Below are 16,574 nucleotides of genomic sequence, written 5' to 3'. Positions count from 1 at the left end.
AGAATTGCAGGACAGTGGCGGCACAACGCTGAGCTTAATCCAGTGCCTGGGCTGTGAACCTGGCACTCTTCAGCCTCTGTCCTTCGAGATCAGCCGAACCACTGCACAAGGATTTTAGAAAGCAAGGCTCCTGTCCTGCTCCTTCCACCTGAACCTGTGAAGACGGCACCCAGGTCACCAATATCGCAAGACATGCTGAGTTTCTTTGAACAAGTCCAGGCGACTGAACTTCTAGAGATGGGGCAGAAGGACAGGATGCCTCCCTGAAGCCTCTTTACGCACTTGGGACTGAGAAAATCATAAGTGATTTCCTCTACATGCAAAACTAATAGACACAAGAAACAAAAGTTTTCCTGTTCGATCCCCAGTACCAAAAACAAAAAGTCTTCTTTACACTATAAATGATGATGAAAATGATCTCAGATGAAATGATTTCTTCATGAAATTTAATCGTGCTTTTAAAATTTTTTTTTTTTGGTACCAGGGGATCGAACTCAGGACTTTGCGCTTGCAAGGCAGGCTGCAGAACCATTGAGCTAAATCCCCGGCCCATGCTTTTAAAATTTTGTAACTGAACACAAATACCTTGAATGAAATTAAATAAATTTTAAAAATTAAGAACAAAAAATTAAAATATCCAAATAAGCTATAATTATTATTTGTTTTCATAATGTAATATGAAATATTCTTCCTTGGTATGAAAACAGCATTTCTTTGTCTTTTTATGAATTTTCATAGAAAGAACAATGTTTCTCAGTCAGGTCATCATTTTAAGAACATCAAATATATTTCAATATTTGGCTTTAATTTCAGGATATTATAAAATTCTAATTTACAAAAGTAAATTTTAGTGAAAATTATAATACCAATTTAATATTTTACTGTTTCATATACAGCAGCTTCCCCAATAGTTAATTCAATTATTTAATCATGAACAGTTCAGCCTTTCATTGTGTTTGGGAATTTACAGTCATCATGAATCATATTCACTTGGAATCATTACCATCTTCTTTGTTGCTTCCTTTGGGAACGGTAGTGGTTAAAGCATAGCTGTCGCCTTGATTGGTGTGGGAGTCTGTTGAGGGGTTGGTAAAGCTCACCTCTGGGTGAGTCTGGGTGGTCATGGAGCTGTGACTTCCATACTATACTTGCTTACTCACCACTTCCTCTTTGGCGTGGTCCCTGCGCTGCTTCCTGGCCACCATGAGCTGAGCAGCTTTGCTCTGCCACACCCTTCTGCCGTGATGTCTCTGCCTTGGAGCAGCTGACCATGGACTGAACTGTGAGCCAAGTTAAGCCTCTCCTCATGGGTGTCAGGTATTGTGTCCCAGAGATGGTAAAGTTGACAAATATAAACACTATTAGAGTCTATTTTTTATTCAAAACTTCTCTTTGTTGGCTATGTAGCCATGTACAATATGAACCTCTAAAGGCAATATGTGGAATAACATAGCCCAAATAAGTTGGAACAACAAACTGAAATCCTCAAATGAAAATCACAAATCAATACATTGTGTAGTTTGAAAATATCACCTATTTTAACCATTTTTAATTCATGGTATGGGTGATCGTTTGTCAGATCCCTCTAACCACAGAAGATATAAAATAAGCTCATCATGTAAATGAGTTTAATATTTTTCTTACAAATCAAGAATTTATAAAAAGAAATAGAATTTTTCTTTATATAAGATTTATGAACATAGCACAGAACTCTGGCGCTCCCAGAAACACAGCTCGGGAGATGCTATCCTGGACCCAACCCCAAACTAATAGCACATGGTGATGGAAGATGAACAGGATTTGGAGCTGGGATGGACTTTGGGCTTTAGATAGACTTTTTCGTTTAGTTTCCTGGATTACTGGGTACTTTATTTAAAGCATTCTTTAAGTGTCCGGTCTTACAAGGTGGTGGTGGGGATAGTTGCTTATTAAATATGAGCTTGTTCTCCTTTCTCCGCCTCCCTGCTCCTCTTTGGGGACAGCATCAATTGGACTCTTGGTCAGAACTGAAAGAAAAAAATGAAGCTTATTTGGCCAAAAAGGGAATTTATTGGCTCACATAAAATGGCAAGACTGGATTCAGGGCCTAGAAAATATAATTAGGAGTTGGTTCCTCTCCATCTCTTTACTCTACCTTCTGTCATACTGGCTTCGGCATCAAGCATCACATGGCAGCAAGAGGTTGCCTGGAGCTCCAACCCCAATATGCTCTCAAATTTCAGGGCTAACACAAAAAGTGAGCATTTTTTCACTTAAACTAACAAATAAGTTTTGGTGTGATTTGGATAGGTAACATGCCGATGTTTTGACCAATTATCAATTACTGTGGCTAAAGAAATAGACACTTGTGGTTGGTCCAGAGTCCTGTGCACCAGCTCAGAAATGCCGTGTGTGTGTGTGTGTGTGTGTGTGTGAAGTTCTGCAAAATGAAGGATCTGGAAGGGGAAGCTGAGATGATTCTGCTAATGGAATTCAGGTCACGGTTCCCAGAAAGGAGCAGGGTAGATGCCGGACATCACACCACTGGTGTCCCCTGCAGTTCCTTCCTCAGCAGTCCACAGTCAGGTGCGAGGCAAGCAACCTTTCCTACCCAGGAAGGCAATGCGCCCCCGAAATGCCCTGCTTTGTTGCTCCAGAATCTCTAGGAGACTCCAGCCTATCAATTCTTCCACTATGTAAGGTGTCTTTACTTCCTTTAGACTCAGCTAGGTTTCCTGTCTTGACAAATTGCTATGGTCTGGACCTTAAGGGTCCCCAAAGTCCATGTGCTAAGGGTTTGATCCCCAAGGTGATGATGTTGGGAAGTAGTGGAAACTTTAAGAGGAGGGGCCTAGTGGGAGGAGGTGATGTCATAGGGGCGTGGCCTCAAAGGGCCTCTGGGACCCGCCCCTTCCCCTTCCTCCCTCTTGGGTCCTGGCGGAGGGGAGCAGTTTTGGTCTGCGGCAGTCTCCTGCTGTGTGTGCCGCCCGCCACAGGTCCAAAGTGAAGAGACCGACTGACCCAGGCTGGGATCTGCAAAGCTGAGCCAAGCTAAACCTCAAAGCTCCCACAGGTTGCCTCAAGTACTGGTTACTGCAGGAGAAAACTAGCACGCACCCCACGCACCTGCTGCACAGGTCTCCACAGCAGTCTAGAAATCTCACTTCTGAGGCCCAGGCTTCCTAGGGTTCTCAGCGGCGGTCACGTTGTAGCATAGTTTCCCGGCTCCTTGGGCGCCTCTCCTCTGTACTGTTCTCAATTCACACTGAGTTCTCATTTTTTAGCGTTAAAACTGCGGAAGAGGAGTCAGCACGGGTTTGCTAAAGGGGTAGGTAAGTGATCAGATGGGGTGAATAAATAACTCATAAATAACTCAGTCCCTGGGGAAAGACCCGAAGCATGACTCGCCTTAGGGCATGTTGCAGACAATTAATTCCAGGTGTAGTGTTAGATTAATATTAAGTGTTACTAGTAAACATTTCAGTCAGTTTCAGGTTGTTTCTTTTAGAATATAATTACTTTGAGTTTGCAGAGTTGGAGTGAGTCTGTCTTACACATATATGCACACACAGATGCAAACACGTGCATACACTATACATGTATACAACTACATTATGATGATAATGAATTAAAAATAATATAGCACAGCTTTTATTTTTAATGAATTTTATATAAAATCCCAAATGGTTAGCAACTCAGAGAAGGTAGTGGCCACAATTTTACTACAGCAAAATCTCTAGATACAGCAATTTTTCTGACAATCTATTTGACTACAAAGTGTCTGGCAGGCTTCAGAGGAAAAAAACTCATCCAGAGTTTTCAACAGAAGGAACTTCTAAAGGTAGATGAAGCCAATGCATTTCAAGGAAAAAAAAAAAGTAGATTAGCCAACGGTGAAATCTCTAGTCCCAGGAAGATTTCTCCTCCCTTGAATTTTGCTGAAGCAAGGTTTTCATCAATTATTCCATGAAAATATAAAAGTGCTGTGGGTATATAATTCTCTCTCTTAAGGGAGAAGGTTCTTTTTAAATTTAATTTTAAAACTTATATATCTAAAAACACACAAGCCATACATGAATGCTTCATCATAAAAATATGCAAAAGTCCACTTAATTCTAAAGAATTTTAAAGGCCCCATGTAGTCTGCCCCTTTCCTTCCACGTTGGTGATTGCTTCCACCAGCTCGCACCTTTCTGGGCATATTTTAAATTCACATGCATTGTTTTATATAAAGTCTCCCCCGTCTCCCTTTGTTGAATCTGTGCTTCTCCCCTGGGGCTCCTGTTGGCCAAAGACCAACTCGGAGTGCCCAGCTCAGCATGGAGTCCTCTAAGCTGCTTATGCTGCTCAAGCTGCGGGAGACAGAAGCTCAGGTGCCAGCAAGATGCATGCTCCTGGGACTCTGGACATCAAGGGAGCGAAGCAAGACACCAGAACTCTGAGGGTCAGGGTGTTTGCAGCAGCAGCAGCAGAGGTGATGACAACAGAGGCAGCTGTGACAACTCTGGCCAGGCTCTCCCTCCCGCGAGCGGTGGCCTCCTCAGCTCCTCGCTTCCTTCCCGGCTTCTTCCTGTCCAGGGTCCTCCACATCCTCTGCTTCCTGCTCCCATGGCTTCCGCTCCAACAGCAGGGGGACTGGAATTCTGTACAGCCCAGTGCACATTTTTCTATATTTTACAATACATTGTTGATGTGACTTTTATAAGTATGTACTATTCAGATTTGTATACTATTAGATTTTTAAAAATTAAATCTGAGAGTTTAATTTAAGAAAAATTATTTTAATCCAAGTAATCACATATTTTTTTAAGTCTCTGTCCCAGGAAAAAACACAAATCAGGGTTTGTTTTTTTTTTCGGTTTTTTTTTTTGTTTTCTTGGTACCAGGGATCAAACTTGGGACCTTGCATTTACGAGGCAAGTGGAGGAACCACGGAGCTAAATCCCCGGCCCCAATCACATTTTTTAAATTTCCTATACTTTCCCTTTCTTTTTATTGGTCAATATCTTGGTTAACTAAGACAGTAATGAATGTAGACCTTGAGAAGTCAAGGTCATGTATTAAACGTTTGAAGCAACTACTAGAAGAATACCTAGCAGTGTTTAGAAGTGTTAATCAGCGGTTCTATTCTCCTTCAGAAAAATCTGCAGGTATTAGAAAATCTTAATGTCAATTCCTTTAAAATATTCAAGTAGGTTTTTTTTTTAAAAATCTTGTTTTGTTTTTAAAATATGCAGAGAGATTCTTACTTTTAAGAGTCAATGGGGCCAGGGATTTAGCTCAGTGGTTCTGCCGCCTCCCTTGCAAGCACACGGTCCCGAGTTCAATCCCGATACCAAAAAAACAAAACAAAACAAAGAGTCAATGCACCAACACAGTAAAGGAAAAACCCATACTTAAAATCATATTCAGTGATGAAAACCTGAAAGCCCGAACATGACAAGAGTGATTTCTTTCACCCCTGCTAGTCAACGTTGAACTGGAAGTTCTAGAGCAATTGGACAAGAAAAAGAAGTTTCTAAATTTTTATTTCAAAAAGTAAAACTGTCTCTGGAGATGACATGATCCTATGTATACAAACCTCAAATAATCCATGAGAAATCTACTAAAATTGACAACCAAGTTCAGGAAAGTTACAGGATGTAAGATCAATACACAGAACTTAATTGTGTTTCTCTACACCAGCAATAAACAACTGAAAAAAGTCAAAAAAGCAATTTCATTTACATAGTAACTGAAATAATAAAATTCCTAGAAGTAAATTTATCTAATGAGGTGAGACACTTGTATGCCGAGAATGAACAAATTTTACTGAGAGAAATTAAAGCTCACCTAAATACATGGATAAAGAGTCTGTGTTCATGGATTGAAAAACTTTTTGGACGTTACCTGGTAACAGTCGTGTTAAGAATTTTATTTAAACTCAAATATATAAATTTATATTATTTGGAAACTTTATATAAAAGCCCAAGGCCTTTCCTTTAAGATGGCTCTACTGGTTTTGACTTTTATGCTATCTTTCCTTTATGAACAACTGTGCTTTACCTACAATTTCCAATTTTAGTGCTTCTACACTGAAGCTAAGAATTTAAAGATACCAGAAGAAGGATTTGTGTTCACTGTACTCTTGGTCTTTGTGAATTTTAACTCCCATCTTGGCAGTTCATATGCCCAAAACCTAATGTCACAGCCATGTTTAAGTGGCAAGCATTTGTGGATTCCACTACTTCATTTAATTTGGTTCTCTCTGATACAATTCTTTGCTGTATAATAATATTGTATTGCTTTGGGCTTTGCAAATCTGTTGAGTATTTTTTGGGTTATCTTACTCTGTTATTTAGGTTTCTGTTGCTTCTTGGATTTCTTTAATCATTTAAAAATGCTTTCAATAATAATAATCTCTAAATTGCTTAGTGTTCTCTTGTTCTTTAGGTGCTGCCACGTACTTGTGTTGTCTGTGGACTCGTCTCAGATTGGGTTTGTGCAAGTGATATGCGTGATATGCATGTGTGTCTGGCCAGGTTCTTCACTTGGCCTTAGACTTCTGTCCAGCTGGGTAGTGGATGCCTCTCACCTTTACCCCCATCCCCACCCCCACACCCAGAAGCTATATACTTGGCTACATGGCTCTCAGTTTCCTAAGGAAAGGTAAATTTAACACTTACGCAGAACTTCTAGGTTTCTATCACTGAAAATATGGATGACTAATGGATTTCACCTTCAAGCTCTTCCAGTGGACTTTCCCTGCCCGCAGCTGGACAGACAGCTCCGTGAGTACTGAGAAAAGATCATGGGTAGAGAGTGTTTCACCCCTTTCTCTGAGGGCTGTCTGCTGCTAGACATTTTATGTCAGAATCTCAGTCCCATTTCTCTGCTTCATTTTGCCGAAGGTTATATCTTCTGTTCATCAGAGAAAATGAAAATTTCAGGTCTTCTATGTCAAGACCCACATGGGCCATTATTATCTACTTTTCCTGCTGGAGTTTTAGTTTTGACTATATTTATGGAAACTGAGGATTTACTAGTTTATATCTGTCTTTATTTTTGAACTTTATTATGCATTTGTTAGTTTGTACCAACATGGGTTATTTTGTCTTGCTTTTGCTTTTTGAGAGGGTGGATGGCATAAAAGGGACACCATGTGTTTACCACGTGGCCACAAATCACTTTATGATGAATGAGTTTTTTAAAGTAAAATTTCGAGCTCAAAACCCTGGACATTTAAGTTTGTTGAACTTCTTCTAAGTTTTCCTGCCATTTAACTCTGTGCTCTTCCCCTTCACTCACTGTGACTGGGCTTGCTTATTTCCCCACACTTTTGACGACACCTTGTATCACAATTTTGGAGGAAATTTTTTTCCCTGTGCCACCTAAGCTTACTTTTCCTCACTACCAATGGCTTTGAGAATTTCTTCATTTTTATTTCAATTTAAGTTCATTTTGTGATTATTCACATTTCCTGTAAAAGGTCAACATCTTTGCTACCTCTTCTAGTTTCTTTGCTTTGGTGGATGAGGAATCCCTAATAAGCCAAGATGGTGCTGTACATCATTTACTGTAGTAGTATAAAGTAGCTTATTTTAGATAGTGTGAGCAATTTGTGTATCCATACATGCTCACAGGATATGTTCTTAAAGAACAAATCGATTCATGTAACACCTATTTAAATATTTCATTATATTTAATTTAATTTATTCATTTTTAACCTCTGTAAGAACAGCCATTATATTAGTGCTATCGCCCCATCCTACACTGGGGGCAGTTGGTGGACTGGAAGCAGCACTACATGCACTCTGCAAAGATGATTCTCTTAGAAATGGAAGTAGTTTTCAAATTATGTCCAAGGTCACAATGTGATACAATTTACAAATCAAACCCTGAGTGGGGTGCTGGAGTCCGTGTTCCAAAAAAAACCATGAGGACACCCCTAGAAAGGATCCCAGGCTTCGTAAAGAAATAAAGAAGATACAACTTTAGAACAAGTGGAGACTGTGAGGTAGGGCCAAAAGATCTTAATGGAATGTTGAAATCCTTCCTCCCCAGCAAAGAATTTGATTCTCTTAGTTGTTGGAATTTGGGGTCTGCAGGCTTCTTTCTAGCTTTTAGCACAACATGGTGAACTGAGGAAATTTGATAATCACAAGTCAGTGTTATTTAACGAAGGGTTTAGATAAATTTGCATATTACAAAAGACCCCAAAAATGAAAGTTCTGGTTTTCGTCCCAGCAAAACTGATTCACAGCCACACTGTGTGCACCCTGAAGCATGGAAGGCTGCTTCCATGGGTGGAGACCCCCCCTCCCCGCCAGTGGTCCTGTGTAGACTAAAGGAGCCAACCACAGGGTCCCCGGTCCAGCTGGAAAGAAAGCCCCTTTTCTTACCATCCGCTTCTCCAGTATAGCATTCAGTACTTTTCCAATATTTGTTGGAGCCAGAAGTTAAAGTGGATATAAAAAGAACATACCAGGTGGCAGGTTATGGTGGTTCAAAAGGACGTATGAAAGGGGGACCCTTCGGTGCTGTGAGCAGCATCCGTTGTCATAATTAGCAAATGTTAGCTTAAGAGCCCAAAATTTAAATAGAAAATGATTTCTTATGATGACCTCTGCCTGTCTTTTGAAGGCACTCCGAGAGCCTGACCAGTGCCAGGAATTAGTTCGACCAATTGTCTCAACCTTTTCAACTGCATAATGCTTTCCACTACAAAGAGTCCTCAGTGTGCTTTTCATGTGTAAAGAAAGTTCTTACTCAACCTGTAAAAACCTGGCAGATGGTGCAGTAATTTGTGTATCCATACATGCACACAGGATATATTCTTGGAGAACAAATCAGACTCATGTAACACCTATTTAAATATTTAATTATATTTAATTTTGATTTATTTATTCATAGTTTTAACCTCTGAAGAACACCCATTATTTAAATTAATAGACAGGTAAACAGCATCAACAAAAATGCAGCATTTAATGCGGAAGATAACTGACATGCATGAAGTCATTGTATTAAAATATTGGTTTTCCTATTGTTTTGCACAGATGGTGCCAGTAATTAATATTGTGCTGCTTTTTTCATTAAGGGATTCCCTGCTGACAAAACTCCCACTGTCTAAAGTAAGCTACTTTATACTACTGCAGTAGATGATGTGTAGTTTATTTATTTATTAGTGGTAATACATTTTTTCAGATGCAAAATATGTAATACTCTTAATGGTCAATGCATAATTGAAGTTAATAAATTTGGTATGATGGACCATGTGTTCTACTCTGAAAAAATGCATAAGTTGATCATAGATGTGTAACAAATGTGTTCACTGCCATCTGGTTTCTGAGAATAATATCAATTTCAAGAGATAGAAGGTATCTGAACCACCAAAGGTAACAAGGAACAACATGATCAACCTCTTAATAATTAAAGAAAAAGAAAAACCTTTTCCGGAGGGCAGCTCCCCCACCCAGGTCTTCTTTAGTAGTCCGGAAACGCTGAGGGACCTCAGGGGTTGTAGGAGCACGGGGATCCTAAAGGAGCTGTGGTCTCCCTTTGTACTCGGCCTCTCCTGGGCCTCAGCCCTCTGCAGGCTGCAGGGCCGCACCTGACAGCAGCTCTTCCCACCTCCGTCTGGATCAGGTGTTCGGCAGGACCTCGGGAGGCCCCAGGAACGAGTCTGAATTGTACCAGCACCTCCTACAGAGGGCATCAAAAGTGGAAAATTAATGTTAATAAATCTCTCCTTATGCCTCTTTCAGAGGGATCAAAATATAACAAGCTTGTTTCATTTCTGAAGGATTTAAAAATGATCGCTCCTTACTTCTAAAGTGCCATGGAAATGGTGTTTAAATTACACTCGATGCTGTGTAAATTACTGGCCAGAAAATTTTCCAGTAGCAAATGAAATTTTAAAGCAAGAAAACACAAAAGTAAACAAAGTCATCATTTTTTTCCCAGCCTTTTTTTTTCGAATAAAATTAGGGTTGGTCTAGAGCCCTAGGAGACCCTTCCAGTCTTGGAGTAAGTTGTTCCTCTTTCATCCGTGCCAGTGGTCCTGGTTCTTCACCCAGAACTTCTCCACTTGGCACGGAGCAAGGGAAGCCTTTGCACGCTCTCCTTTCTCCTGCTACGGTGTCCCCACTCCAGGCTGGAGACTTCTCCCCTCTGCTCTGTGATGATGGGGAACCTAACACTGTGTTATGGGAGAGCACGTCTGGCTGTGGATCGTGCACAGCAGGGCTCAGTGCCTGGGAGGACACAGAGCTGGAAATGCAGAATGAATTGCACACGGCCGCATGCCATTCTTACTTCTGTAGGTTCAGGAGTTACCAGTATCTTCCCCTTTGCTGTTGAGTTCTGAGGTCTGGGGTGGATTTCTGCAAAACACAGCTGGATCATGACTCCTGGCAGAAAAGAGATTTCCAGCCAGAGATGGCCTGGCTTTGGCTGGTCCTAGCGCTCCTGAAGGGCTCTCCTTTTTCTTTAAAGTATTCTTTCTATAGTCATCCTGGAAAGAATCTAAATTCACTTTCATTTTCAAACTAAATATCTACCCGCTGCACTGTATGGTGTGATCTTCAGGAAATTCAGAATGTGGAACCTAGTCTCACACACACCTGGGGCCGGGGTTGAGTCTCTCTCACTATTAATGCGCTGGGCTCCTGGCATTGTTTGCTTTGGGAAAAAAAGAAAAGCAAATGCAACGAGCTCTTAAATCCCCCTATCTGAGACAGCTAGCATTGTATGAAACTTCAGGTAAGGACATTAAAATTCAAATTGTGTGTCACCTCAAGAGTATTTTTTGGAGAAATAAACCTTTTTGAACTTTATAACAATGCTTTATGAAATGTGAATATTTTCCTAAAAGGTAAACATCACATTTTCAGAGAGAATTTATTAAAACATCTTCTTAACACACACACACACACACACATATGGGATACCAATCTTACTTATTAGTGAATATATAGAAAAACAGCCACTTATTAAAAAATTTGCATTTGTCAATCAAATTCAATAATGCAAAATATACATCTGTATTTCAGTCGATATTTTCCAGGAAATAAAATAGCAATAAATTCTACAGCCAATGTAAACCTTGTTCTGAAAGTAAGAGTTTTAATTAGACATTAAAGGCATTATCAAAATTAATTTTTATTCTGAAAAATATTTGCAATTATAGTTACAAAAGTGATTCAAGTGTGTTAGAAACTTGGTTGGAGAGGTGGTTGTGAGTAACCTATGAATGATTTTCATTTTTTGTGTTAGACTAATATGGCAAAAGAACAAACTAAGCATAGTAGTGAGGTGTATGTAAAATCAGATCCATGAGAAACTGGGATGTGTTTCTAACAACCAAGGAATAGGGCTCAAAGGAATCTATCTCAGGCAAATCTCTAATGTTCATTCTGAATAAATTCACCTTTACACATTCAGCAAGAGTCTTCATTTCAATCTATCAGCAATAACTATTACATTTGGCTTATTCTATTGCATTGACAGGAAAATATTTTATTAATCATTTTACTTGTCATGGCTTATACTTACATGCATATTTTTGCATATTTCTTGTTCTCTACTATCTTTGATTTAGATTGTGAAACTAGTAATTATTTAAAAATTATTTTTGTCTTCAAAACTTAAGGAGACTTTAGACATCATTTGGATTTTTAAATTTCTAAAAGAGAAGAAAATAAGTATTTTGTACAAGTTTCATACAAATTAATTACAGCTAGGAACACTTCAGAGTTCAATCACCTACACCCCTGCTGCCCTGAGGCCACGTGTTCCCCAAGGGTCTGGAAGATGCCACGGGCCTGGGACTCACATGTGTTGATACAGTAAAGGCTGCATTAAGTAGTGAGGAAGGAAGGACAGACAGGGAGAAGGAAGGACTGATGGACTGACAGAATGTAGTCTGTAAAAGATGAGAGCAGAGACATCTGACAAATGACACGGAGTGTTGAGCGGGATCAGTATGGGGCAAATGAGCCATTGTCCAAAAGCTTTGTTGCGGACCTGGGTTGCACACACACTTAAGGTTTTGTTTTTATGGAAGAAGAGACGATGTAGGATCTAGAAAATATGTGGGAGATACGGAAAAGAATAAGGGCATATTTTATAATCATTTAGAAGTTAAGGCTGACATCTTTTTACAAAGTGTGTGCAGAATCGCAGGCAATCATAAAAACAAAAATACAGAGTGCTATGTTTTGGATTATACAATGCTCAGAACTAAATATATTTGTATAATGAAGTAATTCATCTTTACTATAATACTGGACCTTGTCCTGTCACCCCTTGGTGTTCTTTTTTTCAGCCAACTGTAAAATGCTGTGGTTTAAATTGAATCTTTAATCTGTACAATCGATTAACAGGAGTCAAAACAGAATGAAGATTGGGGTTAAAATAAGCACCAAAATTTGTGAATATTAAAAACACATTTCGCTGTTTTTCAGACTTAGAGCAAGGCTCTGAAACAGTGCTGGTGAACCCATGGCACACGTGCGCAGTAGGCTGTTTGATATTACTGAAAGCTCTAAAAGGTTTTCCAGCGCTGCTCTAAAACCAACGCTGCCCCTGCCCTGCTGAAATACAGACTCCTCCATCCACCAGCTGTGTGCCTGGGCCTCAGTTTCTTCATCTGTAGAAGAGAAGTGATTGTGGCATCCATCCCCTGTAATTGCTGCCGAGGTCATGTGAAGCCTGACAAAGAGAATATTACCAGGCATGGATGCTGTCATGATATCAGACTGCTACAATAACTGTTTTAAGTGAGTACTTTGAAATGTTTATATGACATGATTTAGGGTTAAAGTAATAAGACTTGGTCAGGGCCTTGCATAAACATGTAATATTAAATGTTTCTCGTCTGGTAAGAGTACCCAGAAATAATATCTAAAGTGTATGTACATAATCTATTTTAAGCTAAATATAATACATTTTCACTCATATTTGTTAAGTAACTCCTCCATATTGGGCCCAAACTGCTTTCTCATTAAAGAGATTACCTTGAACCTCGTGACATCTTGCCCTACTTGTAAACTTCATCTTGCCTATGTCAGGAGACAAAGTTATAAAATTATGTATTTTCTTCCCACAGATATATTTCTACAGTTGACTTGCATTTTGAAAAGACCTTTAAGAAATAGCAGGTTTTAATGATGAGATCATCTACAGTGGAAATAACAGGCACAGCTAAGTGTCTTTATCCAGACAGTGGCACTGTAATGGTACTGCCATTTCTCCTGACCTGGTGCGTGTGCTTAGATGACACCTGCCGTGGGCGTATGCCTAGCTGCCTTACGCTTCTTCCCTGTGCTCACATGGTCAGAGGCAGTGTGGTATTCTTTCCCTGGCTCTGCTGTTGTCTCTACTTCGCCCACGTTCCCAGACTTCTGCTGTCCCTAGTCCACTCTCTATAAAGCCACTCACAGCCAAGGATGGAGCAGTTTTGTGCACCAACTCTACTGCACAATGTACACAACTTGCACTCCAGGGTGAAGCCAGACTTCCCCTGGAATCCTTTCTTGTTTAATGTCTCGCCATTGTCTAGTTCGCTTCTCTTGCACTGGTACAGACTTTTCCTGAGTGCACAGTTGATAAGTCTGTAGTACCACATTCAATTCTCAGGCTCCTTGTCTAGCAGCCCACCTGAGACAGTTAGGTAAAGGTTAAGCAGTGCATGAGGAGTCCAAAGCCCCACACTGACCCTGAAGATGGGATTCTAGAAAAGTCACCTGCCAGCCGGACTCAGTGTTCTCACCTAAAGCAAGGATAATGACACTTTGCTTATCCCCGAATTCCTGAGAGTCACAGCTATAAATAAAGACACAAAAAATAAGTGTTTTCAGTTAACACAGCTAGGTAAACTTCTAAAATTTTCTTCAAAATATAACACATTTCTTATGAAAAACATTGGCATCCACTTTATAAAGCAACTACTCTAAATTGTTTTATTCTGTTTTTATACAATTCTGAGAGTGAATTTTTCTGCTCTGTGGAATTGTGCTACCTGAGTTGAATTGCCCCAAAGCTAAATAGAAAAGGATTTGTCGCACACATTTAAAAAATTGTCACTAAGCTAAGGAGAACTGAAGCCGGAACTGTCCTCACACTACAGAACATTCAGAAGAATCAGGCTAAATGCCTTCCGGCAGGGAGAGTCCTGGGGAGAGAACCGGGAGCACAGAACCTTTCCTTCCTCCCTGTCCCCCTCCTGTCCTTCCCTCTCCTCTCTAATGGCGAACGACCCCTCCATGGAGCCAACCCAGGTCGCGGTTTCTAAAAGATGACACTCTACCTGGATGCTATTTGAATGTTTGCATTTTGGGGTGTTCTCTCCACTATGGTGCAGCTGAGCACAGAGAGACACCTGAGGAAGTGCCACATCATTGTGACAGCTAAGCTTGGTAGTGTCAACTTGACAGTCTGGGGAGCCGTGGAGGGGCTTAGAAGGGCACACTTCTGGGTGTGTCTGGGTGGATTGTGAAGTGTGGCTTTGGTGCTGTTCCCATGCTCTGCTTCCGAGCTGCCGTGAGGTAAGCAGCTCTGCTTCTCTATGCCCTTCCCCCATGATTTTCCTGTCTTGGAGCCTGCAACAATGGACTGGATGCCCTGAAACCATGAACCAAATAAACCTCTCCTTTTGGTTGTCTAGCAATAGGAAATTCCACAGAATACAAGTGAAAGCAATGATTGAAAAGAATCAAAACACCTAACCCTGTACTGCCGAGTTCAAAATCCTTAACAAACTCCATACACCTCAGTAGATAATTTGACCTGTGAATTCTGCAAACTAAGTCTGCACAGTATCAAAATGAAGGTTCATGGATCAGTCCTAAGTGGTCACAACACAGAAAGGAATTCTAGTTAGCAGCTATGTGCATGAGTTTTGATGCCAGACCAAATTTAATAGCAATCACAATTCTTCACTTATCTGAGGGACTGGGCAAGCTTCTTAGACTCACCAAGGCTTGGTTTGCTGATCTGGAACAAGAGATAACAACCTGTAAGTTGTTGTGAAGATAAAATGAAATTACAAATGTCAATCAGAATGCTTGGCACATGGTAAACATTTAAATATTAACTACTGTTACTTAATATAATCTGTAATCCAAAATAGAGCTCTAGGTCTTTTATTTTTCAAACTTGATTATGCAATATTTAATTCTTCTTAGCTTGCACTGCACTAAACAGATATTTTGGAACTTACAATTGCACAGTTTAAAATATAAAAAGAGAGCTTATTCATTTTTTTTCACTTTCCAAATATGTACTACTTTCAAAAACCTGGAGTGGAGTTAATTTGTAAAGTTAGCAAATAAGAAAGTTGGGTCCTCTATCAATCATTGATGAAGTAGCTTATTTTGGTTACTTTCTCCTTGCTAGGATAAAAATACTTGACACTCACAAGTTAAAGGAGAAAAATCTGATTTTAGTTCACAGTTTGTGGAGATTTCAGTCCATAATCAGCTGGCTCCGAGGCAGGGCAGCAAGGCAGGGGGCCTGGCAGAGGAGAAACAGTCCATGGCAGGGAAGGCAGGAAGCAGGAAGATTTTCTTCTGTTTTCCATTTTATTCAATCCAGGATACAAGCCTCTTGGTTGTGCTATCCATACCTAGGGTGGATGTTCCCTTTTCAGTAAATCCATTCAGCCACAGCCAGAAATGTGCTAAACCAATCAGTGGAGGAATCTAGTATCACACACCCATCAGCCAGTCACTCCCAAAAGCCACACCTATGAGCACATGAGGCTTGGGGGGAGGGGGGCTTTTCGATGTAAACCATAACACAGTTCCCACCCCAAAACCTTTTCCAAATACATCGGATAATACACTTTGGAGTTTAGTAAGACACCAAAGTTGTACTGTTTCATGTATTTATGTATTTAATAAATCAAGTCTACCCATGTTTTGTCCACAAAAATGTTGAATGACAGCCTGCTTATTAATTTTCTCCTAAGCTGAGAGTCCCCTCCTTTCAGTTTTTCCCAATTGTCAATATTTCCTTTTTCTCTTTTCTGGCCCTTTCTTTATCCGCTTTGTAGTGAGTCCTTTCATCCCACCCAGCAGGTGTGTGGACAAACTCACCCACTGGATTCATAGGGCTCTGACTTCCTGGCTGAACCTTGGTCCAGCCTCTCTATTCATGTTATGGTTTGGGTTTTGTTTGTTTTTGTTTTTCATAATAAATGTCATTTGAAAAATAAGATTTTTCAGCTGATTGTTTTGTACATTGTGTCAGCTCAGGGTTTAGAATAAAAGACATAATGATTTCCCAAACATATTCCTCAGAACTGGTTTCCTAGACTTATTCATCACAGCCCACAGACTGGGTCTGGGAACTCACAGGTGTTTCCACGACAAGGGCAGCCAGAAAGGTAGAACAGTTGCCTCTGGTGGAGCTGAGAGGGTGGTGAGGGCTGAGTCTGCACACACTGGAGTGGAAGTTAAAGTACTAAACAAGGGCGGGGGAGCTCAGAGGCAGAGCACTTGCTTAACAGGTACAAAGGTGTTAGTTTGATTCTCAGCTTTGTGAAAAGAAAAGAAAAGAAAAAAGAAAGAGAGAGAGAAAGAGAGAGAAAAAAGAGTTGCTGAATGGGCTGGCAG

At 40.3% G+C, this 16,574-nt stretch overlaps 1 long non-coding RNA gene across 3 annotated transcripts in view; it reads left to right on the top strand.

Annotated features, from left to right (window-relative positions):
* The window catches only part of LOC101724319 (uncharacterized), a 96,321-nt gene that overhangs the window by 69,852 nt on the left and 9,895 nt on the right, over positions 1-16,574 (top strand). For all 3 annotated transcript variants that reach the window (XR_015442996.1, XR_002396908.2, XR_015442995.1), the window contains one exon: positions 12,423-12,737. This is a non-coding gene — a long non-coding RNA (uncharacterized LOC101724319). The remainder of the gene's footprint in view (positions 1-12,422; positions 12,738-16,574) is intronic.

Source organism: Heterocephalus glaber, unplaced genomic scaffold, assembly GCF_053883595.1.
Source record: "Heterocephalus glaber isolate CG9 unplaced genomic scaffold, H.glaber_assembly_v1.0 deba00001556, whole genome shotgun sequence".
In the NCBI taxonomy this organism is placed as follows: domain Eukaryota; kingdom Metazoa; phylum Chordata; class Mammalia; order Rodentia; family Bathyergidae; genus Heterocephalus; species Heterocephalus glaber.
This window is presented reverse-complemented; position numbering and strand designations above follow the sequence as displayed.